Source organism: Falco cherrug, chromosome 3 (assembly GCF_023634085.1).
Source record: "Falco cherrug isolate bFalChe1 chromosome 3, bFalChe1.pri, whole genome shotgun sequence".
Lineage (NCBI taxonomy): Eukaryota > Metazoa > Chordata > Aves > Falconiformes > Falconidae > Falco > Falco cherrug.
This window is the reverse complement of record NC_073699.1, coordinates 42,639,966-42,653,757: the sequence shown is the minus strand read 5'-3', so window position 1 is coordinate 42,653,757 and position 13,792 is coordinate 42,639,966. Positions and strand designations below refer to the sequence as shown.

Genomic DNA, 13,792 nt, shown 5'->3' with positions numbered 1-13,792 from the left:
TAGACCCGCCATAAAAAGATTTTAGTGTTGCTCTCGTGCTTCTGTGCATCCCACCGGGCGGGGGTCCCAGCGGTCCCTTGGGAATACAAGGAGTTGTGAGAAGTAACACAACTGGCCACCAGACTAATCCACTCCCTCTACCTTCCCGCTAGTACCTCCCCCTTCTGCTCTTTTTTTCAATAGCAGCCCTTTCTCCAAATCTCAGGTTACTTTGCTAAACAGTTCTCAGCCCTATAGTTTCTGCCCTTGTCTCTGCCTCCAGCTCCTTAAGAGCCACCCAGCCCCAGCGATTGGATTGGGCAGCCCGCCTTGACACACCACTGTGCTGAGTGCTTGAGGACGTGTTTCAACAGATGGTTGGGGTTAGTGTGTGTCATCACACTCGAGTGGGGATTAGGGAAGAGAGGCAGCCTTGCTGGAGCTGTGTGGTCTTCCCCAAGTGTGAGCTGCAAGCAAAAGAAGAACCACCTAGCTTTGGGGGAGAAGAGGGAAGAATCGTTGCCAGCAGCTCAGAGGGAAAAATAGAACCCCACACTTTTTTCCAGGTAAAGTAAAGGCACCTCATGCCTCCCTCTCTCTCTCTTTTTTCTTTTTTTTTTTTTTTTTTTTTCCCCTTTCCTTTTTCCTTCACGGTTTTTAGAGGAATGCTAGCACAGCACACTTGTCAAAGCCAGTTGCTGCTGCCTTATCAATGCTGCTATTGTACGGCTGACAGATAACAGCGAGCCCAGCCTGATGCCCGGCTGCCCTCACAGTGCTCACACCCCTCAGGCGGCTGAGGTCACGCTTGGGAAGGTGCGGACGAGGCCATCCCATCCCATCCCATCCCATCCCATCCCATCCCATCCCATCCCATCCCATCCCATCCGGAGCGCTGAGCCGGGGCGCTGCGGGCGCCGCCGCTCCCCCCCGGCGGGCACCGCTGGCCGCTGCGGCGCGCACGTGCAGTGCGGAGCCCGGCGCCCCGGGAGCGGCAGCGGCAGCCCAGATGCTGCTGGCGGCTGCCCCCGCGCGTGCAGATCGCCCCCCCCCCCCCCTCCCCGGTCCCAGCAGAGCCGTGGAAACGGCATGGCCGGGCGGGGGCAGGCACCGCGGCGGAGTGTGTCCTCGGCTGCGAGCGGGATGCTGGAGCTGCGCGCCGGCTGCCTGGGGCTCAGCTGGGAGCACAGCAGAGTGCTCCGAACGCGCCTCGGGGAGGGCTGTAAAGTTGGAGGGCTCCTTTATGGAGACCTGGCTGGGCTTCTGATGATCGGTGTCGACGCGGTTTGGCTTACACATGGGCTTAAAGTTAAGAGAAACCCAGGAAAGTAAGGAAAGGCAGGGTGCAACGTAATGCTGCTCTTGCAGCTGCAGCAGAGCAGATGGATGTAATTCATTTGCAGATCTGTTTGTGAAAGTTTTACAAGTCATTGAAAACTAAGTAGCATCACTATAATGGATCATTAAAGTCTCACTGTATTTATAGATTCTAAACTAGCGATCTGAAGTGTTAATTAAAAGTAAGCAAAAATTTATGTTTAGGAAGGAAAAGGGGCAGAAATGTAATTAGAGATTAGTTATGGAAGTGCTCTGCTATCATTTTCATTTAATTCCTTTATTAAGTTCACTGATGTCTGGAGTGTGGGAAGCCCAGAAAACTAAGAAGTCAGAAACGTTGTCACTAATTATGGTATGTTATCTTATCAGAGAATTAAGACGTTCTCATTGTTTTGCTCTAAATGATCTCGATGGAGAAACTAGAGGATGGGCTGTTTTCCTTTTTTTTTTTGTTTGTTTGTTTGTTTTTTAATAAAAGATTTACTGTATATATATACTGTCTTCCTGTGCAGAGTAACAAAATCATTTCTTTCTTTCACACTATAACAGATCTTCATACTAACTCTCACATACCTGTGGTGCTTACGAATTATTGGCCTCCTACTTGTGAAAGAAATCTAACACTGTCCTCACCATTTACAGGTGAGATATTCTATAAATAATACTGTATATAATGTGTTCTGAAACAAGATCTGTTTAGTAGGCTGAACAACGGGATTTATAGCTGGTGCTTTGTGATTTTGGCATTCAACTGTGTAACGATGCCCATAAACCCATGTTTCAGGTTCCATATATATTTTTGCCTGAAACCAACTTTTTGTGGTTTTGGGGTTTTTTGAGGGGGTTTGGTTTTTTTGTGGTTTGTTTGGGTTTTGGGGGGTTTTTTTTGGAGGCGGGGGGGGGGCTGACTATTTGGCCCCTTCTTCACAGGTTGTTCTCAGCTTGTATTTTCAAACACACTTTTCAGTAAGAATGTGTCCTCGGAAGTGACCCGCAGCAATTTGAAACAGAGAATTAGCTAAATCCCCAATATGACTGCATAACCAGACCAGGACGTATGTGAATAAATTTGACCAGTTTTTATTTTTCTCTCAGTCTACTCTTTCTCACTGTAAAAAGTGATGGAAAATTTTACAAGCTTAAAAATGAAAAACAAAACCAAAGGAAACCTCATTACGACTCTGTGTTGAAGCCCTGTATATTGGATTTCTCCTCTTCACTCTTCCCAGTGCGTCCTGTGAGAAGCCCAATAAGCCAGCTTCAGTGCACAGAGATTTAGCCTTCCAGCAAAGCGAAGGTGCAGTGCTGTGAGCTGCACAGCCTGCTGCTGTCACAGCCTAACTGAAACGCGTCCCTCTCTGTGGGTATTGTCAGATCACAGATCAGATGATCTATGAGAAAATGTATTTTTCAAGAAAGTGCATAGCTAGCTACACATGCCCAGCTTGTTACTATTTTTCTAGGGGAAAAACCTAGTTTCTCTAGCACCGCCAGAAAATCTTGCTGAGAAACTAGAAACAGCAAATCATGTTTTTCCTTCCTTTATAATGATGGGGCTGTTTAAAAGACAATGCCCACGGGGCAGTCCAGCTTCTTGTCAAAATGTAATCTACTATACCAGATGGTAAACATTCAAAGACATATTTATGGTGACTTCTACATACCTTCCTTTGACACTGCCTTTTTTTTCCCTGAGAGCACTTGTACTGGGTACACACATGAAGTTCCCATTAGCATCCTAGCAGCTGTAAAAGTGTTCAGGATTCACAAAGATGTTCCTCACAGTGAGATTAAAATAATCTGAGGAAAAGATCTGAGACAAGTACAACTTCAGTAGATCCACGATACACTCAAGGTTAAAAATTCCAGAGATACAAAAAGATCCATAAACTGCCTCATGAAAGCTGTAACACATTTTTGTTGCGGCTAATTCATCTTTGCTTTATATGGAATGCTAAACATACCAGGCATGTCTGTACTATCAACTGTGTTTGTGATGTGAGGGAATCTGCACTGCACAAAAGCTGGTGGGTTTCTTTTTCTCCCAGCTAGTGAAGACTTGGTGGGATACTTCATAAAGTCATTTTCAAAGTGTCACCATGGGTTTTTTTCCGTGCTGTTCTGAGCAGTGAGGTAGAGCCCAGGAAAATGTTTTCCAGCCAGAATGTGTTCTGCCCTGAATTGTCTTAATTATGTGTCAGTTTATTGCTTGTCAGAGGCTTCCTCTTCTTAGCACTTTATAATCGAGGTGGGTGAGCTTGTTCCATTATAATACGCAGCTTCAATTTCTGCTGCTTGGCATGTCTCCTTGGCCTTCCATTGATTTTTGTCTCCATTTCAGAGGAAAAAAAAATAATTATGATTGGTGTAATTTCACATTGAAAAAAAAAAAAAAAAACCTTGGTGAATTTCCAAATGGCATGTAAATACATCATCAAAAAGTAGACTAAATGAGAGGTCATTAGGGAAAAAAATGCATGTAGGAATCCAGAAGTATCCTAGAGATGGCAAGTATCAGTGTGAAAATTATTGTTACAGCTCTCATTCCAGTCAGGAACTGATAAAAACAGTTTACTAAAAATGTTGTGATGCTGGGGACAGTGTTTCCAAATGTGGAAGCTATTATAAAACCCACTCTCAGTGGAAGCTAGGCAGCTATGGAAAAAAATAGTTTGAAATATTTGCAAATTCTGTTCTGACTAGATCACTTCATTGCAGACTATTTTGACAGTTTGCAGTTTATTATCTAGCTTTGTTTAACCTACATAGTGCACTCGATGTTACATGTTTGTTCATGCAGGATCAGGAGTTTGAGCCTTGTGTGATGGCAGGACTCATTCTTATCCAGGCGAGGCTGGACACTTGTCACAGATGTCATGGGAGTCATGGGTTCCATGATTTCCTTAGCTTTAAAAAGGGCTTTTGGGGGATTTGTCTTTGAGTGGGAAGGCAGACTGATGCGATAACAATTGAGAAAGCTCCTTTCTGAGTGCCTTGAGAGCTGCAGTGTTCAACAGAGAACGGAGGTCCCGTGACAACTCTGCGGTGACACAGAAAGAATCCAATTAATGGCCACTCCTGCTGTTGATACTAGATCTCTCCGAAAACATTTCCACCATTACCACCCCCATTGTAATCCCATCCACGACACTGATAATGGGATCAAGAGTGTGTTTTCAGAAAGCCTGTTTAAATTTTAACCGCTGTCTTCAGAGAATTTGAGGGTATTAAATTAGAAGGCACAGAACAGCACAGCTCACAAGAGAGCTACATGGCATACATGTCACCCAGTAGCTGTCTTTCTCATACTAGATTTTCCTAATACCTCCATCACAGGTAGAGCTTCTGTAAGGGGGCTACAGATGGACTAGGGAGGCTGTATGTACATAGTGAATAATCCGTTGGGTTATGACTGTCCCTGCACTGCAGTTACCTGTAGACCTTGTTACACGTTGTGGAAAAAACATGCAGTTACACATGTGGAAAGCAGCAGAAGGGAGTGTGAGGTGATACAATCCCCTTTGCTGTGCCCCAGTACAAGCAGCAAGTCAGCCTGCTTCTCTGTTTAACAAGTTCTAAATCATCACTTTGCCTTCCCAGCTGGACCAGCAACATAATATTCCACCACACCTCCAACCCCCTTCTTTTCATCCTTCACTTTTCTTGCTCCAACACTAATTCACCATTTACATATGATCACAGTGCAGTTAGTCTACTGTTTTCTTACCAAGCAGGGCAGGTTCAACACTGTCATATGATTGTAGAGGACACTTTGAAGTGGAAAGACTCAAGGTCTTCACCAGCATCACCTCAGCATGCAACACAGTAATATATGAATTACCAAACCAGACACTTTATAGCTGAAATATTTTAGCGTATTTCAGTTAGGTCAGGAGACTCCTTTTGAGAGCCCCTGCAACGTCTTTACTTTAGTATTGCTTGTTCATGCTCAAAAGTTATTGTTAACTGGTGAGAGTAATTTCTTTTTAATTTTGGGTGTCCTAACACTTTTATTTTCTGAGAAATCAAATACTTGTTTCATCTTCTAGTTCATGCATTGCACACAGCAGATTTGGTATCAGTGATTTCCCAGAACTTCAATTCCCACTTTCAGAATCTGCTTAAAAGTTTTGGTAAGGCTTTGTTACTGTGTATGTGCTCTGTTAATCCTGGAGCTCTGAGCCTTCCTAGCCTGAACCATCACTGGTGATTTGGTTACAGTGAAACATTTTTCTAATAGTTGCCCTTTTCACCCAAGATTTTATAATGACTTTGTTAAAATTTTGTTTCGATTTATCTTATAGCAAAAATCGACTTACAATTGACTATAATTCTCCACTGTAGTTTTTATAGCTCCCTGCAAAGTTGATAATATTTCTGGAACTCCAAACAATAATTATTCCTGTTCACCAATTTTATCACAGCATAGTGTGATGATATCGCCGTTATATTCTGGAAGATTTCTAGATTTGGTACTGTGCTATGGCAATCCAGTCTGTTTTGTAGATCAATGCTAGATTATTCACAGAATATATCATGCAATTTCTAAATGGAAGCAAAAAAATGAAAATAATTAATTTTATGTTATTTTAAAAAAAAAATCTTTCCTGATGCCATCTGAGTGTAATTATGGCACTGCATGTTGCCATTTCTCTATGATGTGACTCTAACCCATCTTAGCAAGGAGAGGAGCTGCTCTGCAACAGCTGTATTTATGTGGTGCTTCACAGGAGGCAAACTCTATTTGGAAAGCCTGCAGAGAAGATGGGGAAGCTTTTGGCACCAGAGTTCTGGAGAATAAATGTAACAGGGAGCTGAACATAGGGATTGTTTTTCTCAAAAGCATCCATAAATTCTATGATTCTATGATAAAAACAGAACAGTGGTCTGTTCCAGTATTGTAATTGGAATGTGCCAAGATGTTCATTATTCTAGCATGTGCACTATTTTGTCTGTTTTCACTTAAAACCAGAAAAATGTGTTACCAAGCCCATAAATGTCTACAGAACTGCCAACTCTCCTTACTTTTATCAGTAGTCTCATGATATTCAGCCTCCTTTGTAAAGCTCCAAGTGTTAGAGTCAAGATATAACGTGAGAAGTTCAGATCTCTCCTTTCTGTTTTTTTAAACCTAATCCTCCTGGTTGCTGAGGAAGCTGACTTGCATGCAGCTCCAGAAACATGAAGAAAACTAGCAGAAACCCCAGATCTCACTAAGTAAATGCATGCAGACTTTGTGAATAAGGTGGGTTTGTGTATGTCACACCTGGCAATTAAAAAAAAAAAAAAAACAACCAGCGTTTTTTTTCCTGAGGTTTACCGTAATCAGCTCCCCCTGAAATTTCTGATCATTTGTCTGATAACTCCCGTTTAGTTAAAGAGCTTTTATTGCAACAGAGGGTGGGGCTGCTTGACTCCTCTCAGCCAGTGGAGTAGCTTGCTGCCCTGGAGAAATCCATCCTTGATCCTCCCATCCTCTGCCTCCAGCTATGTGTTCCCATCTCCTCCCTCGTGCCAGGTTTGGCTCTTGGCTCACCCCCCGGCCTGCTGGATGAGCTCCCCAGAGCAGTGGGAAGCTGCCTTGGCTGACTGCTAGTGAGCTGGTTCAGCTCAGCAAGTGGACAGGGTCCACGTGGTGCAAGGGAAGCATGTGGAGCTGGTGGCTTGGGCTGAGGGGGAGAAATGTGACCTTTCAGAGGAGCGTGAGCTGTAAGATCACTCAGCTAGCTGATGATACCTCACCCTGCGAACCGGGGCACCGTGGGTGTCTACAGGAGAAGGTGTGATAACAGACATGTGTGACTGTGCCAGTGTCACCATGAGCAGAAGGCTAAATGAGCACTTTTAACAGAAACCTGTCTGTTTTTATGGAGAGGACTACTGTGGTGTCGCTCAGAATATAGCAAAGGCCCACTTACTGTTTCTGACTTTCCCAGTCAACAAACAGGATTTGGAAAGAAGCTAATAAAGAAGCATAGAGAGAAAACAGGAAAGAAACACAAGTGTCTGCTGAGCTGCTGCTTTAAAAAGGTGAATGAGATCCTGAGGGTGGGATCCAGTCTGGATAGCCAAGGCAGTTGGGGTGCCCCTGGGTCTTAAATACTTAGACAGAAGCTACCTAAAGGCATGTTCTCTCTCTGATCAGTGGAGAGTCCCTCTGAAGGCCTCCAGGCATTGCGGTTAGGCAGGCAGTATTTCCTCTTGGAAACCTTTAAAGGCACTTGCCTCTTTTAGTTGCACATGTAGGGATGGAGTTTAGCCACTTGCTTTACAAGGATTGCTAAGGAGCTTCAGCTGGAGGGACTTGATATCAGCTTGGGTTGGTTTCTTGGTTGGCCCACAGATGAGCAATGCCATAGATAAACACTGTCTGTATTTGAACAGCCATAATGTTAATTCCTTTGCAGCTCTTGAAGGTGTTCCTATACTTTTCACAGAAGAAAGTATGAAGCAGGTCTTTCATTTGAACAGCAGGAACTGTGATTCACTTGAAGAGACTAGGATGCTCGTTTTAGATTAAATGTAATTGTGGTACTGACTGTAGAAATGGAACACTGTACTCCTCCAACGTGTCATCCATTTCAGTGCTGGGTTATGCCAACAAGAAAAATGCATAACTTTCTCTTCATAAATTATATAAGTTATAGGAAAAAATCTTAAAATCACCCGCTGTTGTTACTTGAAAGAATGCCTCAGAAGCTGTGGGGCAGATAAAGCTTAGGGGGATCAGCGATGTCGTTGATGCCTACAAGCACTAAAGTTGTAGTGAGGAGTAATGGATGATCTTACAAGGCGGTGATGTTGGACAAAGCATGGAAGAAAGACAGAATTGTAAAAGATTCATTGCCCATGTTTCTGGATTTAGCTATGCTAAATCTTTTGAGGATTATCCTCCCACTGACTTGACTGCCTTAGTGCATGCCAGTCAGAAATTAGAGAACAGTAGTGCAATGGTAAACTAAACATACTGTAAATAATCAGCACATGATACCTTTTAGCTACCACTTTTTTCAAGGACTGCAAAAATGCTGACAAGAGTAGATTTTAGAACAATGTTTGCGTTTTGGTAACTTGGCAGCAATAAAAAAGTACACATTCATCCAATCTTTGTAGTAATTTTTAGCATGGTTTCCCTCGGTGTCATTCCCCACTATTTTGTTGAAGAAAATAGCTGTAATACCTGTATGTGTCCCTAGCAAAGCTCATGTGAATTTACCTTGTTGTTATCTATTTTACATCTAGAGTCAATTTATGAACTGAGACTGTAACACTATCTGCTTGGCCACCATTGTGTGGGATTTAGGGAGATCATTACCATAGTTAGACCGATAAAAATGTTCTGAAGTTAACACAAGTTTATCTGCCAGGCATTCCAATAGTTTCTTTTATCTCTATATCAGTAGAGGGTTGGCATTTCTTATCTCACTGTAAACTTTAGTCCATTGCTGGTATACAGGCTCACAGAGGAAGGCTTCCTGTGCTGTACTGCTCTGCAACTCAACTCCTAAGTGCAAAAGGACGCCGAGTTAGTTTTTTTATTTCCTTCTGTGTGTTATGGAGAATTTCTCTAAAGCATGGATCTTCTGAAGTGAGGAAGAGTAAAATTAAGAGTCTTTAAGGTATGCGTAGTCAGGGATCACCAGGCTCCTCAAAAACATAACAAATAGTTCAACATAGGAAGACAGGCAGCCACAATTAGGTCGTTTCCATCCTATTCAGCTCACATCCAGTTTTCCCTTTCACTAAATTGCTCTGCAAACTTTCCCTCTCTGCAAATTTTGCACCTTTTTTGCACCTCAGCACCTTGCGGAGGGCTTGAGATGCAATATAACCATACTCAAGAAACAGGTCTCTGTTACAGGTACTTGTTTTGGTCTTGGGTACCATGGATACTTCTAACATAAAACTCAAGTCCATTTAATCCTGTGAATCCTTTGGAGTAGAGAATAGCTGCCAGCGTGGTCTGCAAAAGCCAGGTAAAAGAAGGATGTGGCTAGCTAGAACTGATGTCCATGCTGTCTTGGACAAGTGATATTGTGCAACCTATCTTGACACTGTCCATTTTGAGGAACCCTGTCTACCTTGTATGTAAGCCTGGAGAATTCACTGTTCTTTCTGGCAGCTGGACAGCACGAGTAGTGTGAGAATATCATGTGTACTTTGTGTATTTCTCCTTTTTTGTGCTGTGTAAGAGTCCTTGATTGTTGTCAGAAATCCACAGGGTTATTGGAAAAAATCATGTGTGCCAAGGAGCTTGAACACGTCCCTGTGTTGAGTGAGTTCTGTGATTATACTCAGGAGTATACCTACCACACTGCTGACTTTCTATAGATTTTCCCTTTGCATGTTGGTTCAAGGTTGCTTTGAATAAAGCCGTTTTCTGCCTACTGTGCACTATTTACTGAGGTCATTAATATGAGCATCAGCAGCTCCAGTTGGGATGAGTGATGCTACTGCTGTGACCTGTCTTCTTCACTCCTCTGCTGGAGATTACTAATGGAGTACACTCACACACCTCAGGAGCTCCAGTGCAAAGTCCAGTGCAGAGCAAATTTTAATTTGTCACAAGAATATTTGCCCTTCAGCCAGAGACAGTTCAGATAACGAGCAGCAGTGACTGAGACATTCTACATTTGCTGCACTATTACAGCCCTACGCTGAAGCCTGAACTGTGACACTAGTGCTACCATGGCACTGGGAAAAGAGACACAGACGTGGAGCACCAGTGTGTTGAATGTGGTAGCTGTTTGAACTGTACAGTGTTTTTCTAGTCTCCAATCACCTATAGCTGCCAAAACTGCCACTTTTCCCTGACTGCAGTAGAAGAATATGCTGGGCTTTTCAGTTTGGAATTGATCTCAGTAATACATATATTTATGGGTCTGGGTTTTTTTGAAGTCATGCCTTACTGTCAGAAAACTAATCTTTAGAAAAAGTGTTGCTGTTAGTTTGGATGACAGCCTAACAGAGGGCAGAGCAGGTCTCCAGGAATGCCTCACCCCTCTCTTCCAGACACCTTGCTGAGTCACATCTATTATGACATGAGGAGCCCATGTCTCAGTCCTTATCTTCAAAGCTCTTTGTGGGCCACTCTCATTGTTTGAAGAAGCTCTTTGCCCTGCTTTGTCGGGAATCATTGACATCTACACTTAATAGGAACAATGTTACTGAACAATGGAGGATGAAAATTCAGGTGGGCAATAAACTGCCATGCTGACAACATAGATACAGGAATTGCAAATCAGTCTGAGTGAGCAGGCAACTTCTGAAACAGACAGAGAAGGAGTATGAGTCATGGTTGATAGATCTCCTGAAGGAATGTAGATCAGATTTGGTGAGTGGACCAAATGGAATGAAATACATTCTCTCCCTCTCTCAGTGGCATTTCAGTGTGCTTCTTGCATGTATCTATTGATCCAACCACATATCAGTCTGCTTAAAGGTATACTTTTCTTCCAGGAGAAATCCTGAGCACAGTATCGCACCATCCAACATTTCTAGGGTATTTACCATGTATCATATTCTATTGTCCAGTAACTATAGATGCTATAATGGATATGGGGAGGTGGTAGTGTCAAAAAGAAGCTAATCTGTTTTCTCAGCAGCTTGGAAATGACATACCTAGAGACCTTAATTTCCATCTTACTTTTTTGTAGTGCTGGAAGAAAATCTTTTCTTCCTTAGAAGCCTCATGTATAACAAAAATATTCTACTTTGGTAAAGCCACGTATGCCCTGGGAACTGTTCAGCTTAAAGTACACAGGATGGAAGATTACCTTGGGCACCACATATCATATAATTTTCAAAGACTAAAGGTATTTCTTCTGCTGTTTCTTATGTGTCCTTCATATTTTTCCCCATTTTTTATATAGTACATGAACTGTTTTCCATGTATACTTTTATGTTTTTTCTACTTTAAGATCTTGTGTTCAATCCTGTCAGGAAACTTCTTTAAATGAAAGTGTGGAGTGATGTGGAATAGTTTTAATGAAAGCCAAAAGAATGTGAACTTAATCTTTTTCATAGGAAGTTTTGTTCTTTTCTGTCCTGTGCCCTGCTTGAACACATTGGCCTTTTTTGACCTTTTTCTTGATGAAGGTTAAGTGGGAAATATCTTGGCTGCAGCCTTTCCAGCTTAACCAGAAAGACTTTCCATAGTTCATGTTTACTTTCCCTGCTATGGGCATTCATCTTTCCTGAATCAAAATTGTTAAACTGCATTTTCAGAGGGAAATTAATAGCTTGTGGCAATGATGATGAAGTGTGAAGCCGTCCTCTTTCATGTTTCCAGCTTCATTTTGCCAGTGATGATTTCACCAGTTGTCTTGCTGGAGATTAACAAATCTCAGGAACAAATCTCAGTTTGGTTAATGAACTCCTCCCAAGCATCTTTATTGGCATTAAAACCAAATGTAAAGAATTGCTACATTTGCAATCTATAAATACTGAGTGCATTGCTTCTGCAAAAACCTAGAAAGGTTGCCATGTTTTCCATCTCTATCTGGGCATCTTTTGTGCCTACCGTACATATGCAGAGTGAGAGTGAATGCTCTTGGCTAGTGGGGGGTCTGTTCTTGGTCCTTGGTGTGCTTGCTGCAAAATACTTTGGCAGTCTCCCTGTAAAAGAGTTTCAGAGAGAGCAGGCTCTATGTGTTCGGGACACTGCTGATTTTAATGGAAAGGCTGTTGTGTTCTTCAGTTGTCACACCCTTGAGAGGATAAGGGCTAGGTTTGAACCTCTCTCTTGCGCTCAGTCTCAGTAGTAACCATTGCAGAATTTTGCAGTTTGGGATGTCTCCATTTGTTACGCTACAGCAAATTGTGCTCACAGCTTTGTTATGAGAGACACCACAAGGTACAGAGACAGTGTGAGAGCTGACTGTGTAGTGATGGGAGAGAACCAGCCATTCTTTAACCTCACATTTCATTTTGGTTTAGTCCTCTATTTAATCAAGCCACTTCTTGCCCCCACAAAACACTATAATATGATTAGCACTGTGTTCTTCTGAAAATAATCTGAATGGGGATGTTTAAGTAAATTATTTATCCCTCTGCCAAGAATAAGGAAAGTCACCCTGTCCTGTGAAGAGAAGACACTCTCAACTAGGCTACTCTCAAACATAATAAACATTTCATAGACTTACAGAATGATCGCCGGAAAATTTAGGTTGGGAGGGACCTTAGGAGGTCTTAGGCCTGCTCAAACTCAGACTCAGCTATGAGATCTGACCCAGTTGCTCAGAGCTTTATCCAGTTGGGTCTTGAAAATCCCATAAGATGGAGAGTGTGCAACGTCTTGGGCAACTTGTTCTCCTACTTGACTTCATCACAGGGAAGAAGAATGCTTTTATTTATACCCAGTTTGACTCTCTTTTGTTTCAGTTTATGCCCATTATCTCTTGCACACCTGCCATGCACTGCTGTCTCCTGACAGAGCCTGGCTCTACCTCCTTTAAAACCTCATTACAGGTACTGGATAGCTGTTGTGAGGTCCCCCTGAAGCCAGCTCATCTCCAGGAGGAACAACCCCAGGTTCTTCTCACTGCAGGGCAAGTGCTCTATCCCTCAGTTACCTTGATGGCCCGTCACTGAACTTGTTCCAGTTTATCATTGCTGTTCTTGTACTGGGGCCCCCAAAATTGGCCATAATACTCCAGGTGCCATCTAATGAGCTCTGAGCAAAGGGAAATGACCTCTCCTCTCAATCTACTTGATATGTAGCTGTTAATATAGCCTAAGATGATGATGGCCTTCTGTGCTCCCTGAGCATACTGCAGGCTCAGGTTTAGCTTGCTGTCTAACAAGACCCTCAGCAGACCTGCTCCCCAGCCAGTCCATCCCCAGCCTGTATCATTGCAAGGGGCTCTTCTTTCCCAGATGCAGGCCTTTGCATCTGTCCTTGCTGTATTCCATAAGGTTCCTGCTGGCCCATTGCGGCAGCCCACCTAGGTTCCTCTGAATAACAGTCCTGTCTTGAGGAGATCCACTACTCCCCCCAGTCTGGTATCATCCTCAAACTTGATGACAGGTGCTTATTTTGCTTAAGACACTTGCCCTCAAGGTCTTGTTTTCATTATTTTACTTCAGATTTTTATTCTTGATGTTTATCCTGAGTTCTCAGTGTCTCTGGGTAAACTGGATATTTATAAAAAGCAGTGTATTAAAACAACCTTCCATTCCAGCTTGTAGTTTGTTCCCGATGCATACAGTTCTTCTCTAACTCACCTTTAAATAGCCCTTCCAGTCACAGGGAGCTGCAGGACAAATATTTCTCCAAAATATATTCACATGGGATGGTCCTCTTCCTGTTTTTGGCCAGGTCTGTCACAATAGACACCTTTAAGATCTCCTTTAAAGAGTCTCTTTCAAATGCAATGAGTTTCTGTGCAGCCCACCTTAACAGAGTGTTGAAGACTACTACTTAAAATATATAGGCTAAAAACATGCAATACTTTTATTTAGAGTTTAGGCTTTA

The 13,792-nt window shown here is 42.7% G+C and overlaps 1 protein-coding gene across 5 annotated transcripts in view; it reads left to right on the top strand.

Annotated features, from left to right (window-relative positions):
• Positions 1-232: 232 nt before the first annotated feature.
• Positions 233-13,792, top strand: part of SULF1 (sulfatase 1) — a 127,967-nt gene continuing 114,407 nt past the window's right edge. For 3 of the 5 annotated variants that reach the window (XM_055705313.1, XM_055705311.1, XM_055705309.1), the window contains exons 1-2: positions 233-545; positions 1,867-1,959. The gene's annotated coding sequence lies outside the window, so the exon portion shown is untranslated. The remainder of the gene's footprint in view (positions 546-1,866; positions 1,960-13,792) is intronic. The other 2 variants (XM_055705312.1, XM_055705310.1) reach the window with 1 other exon arrangement.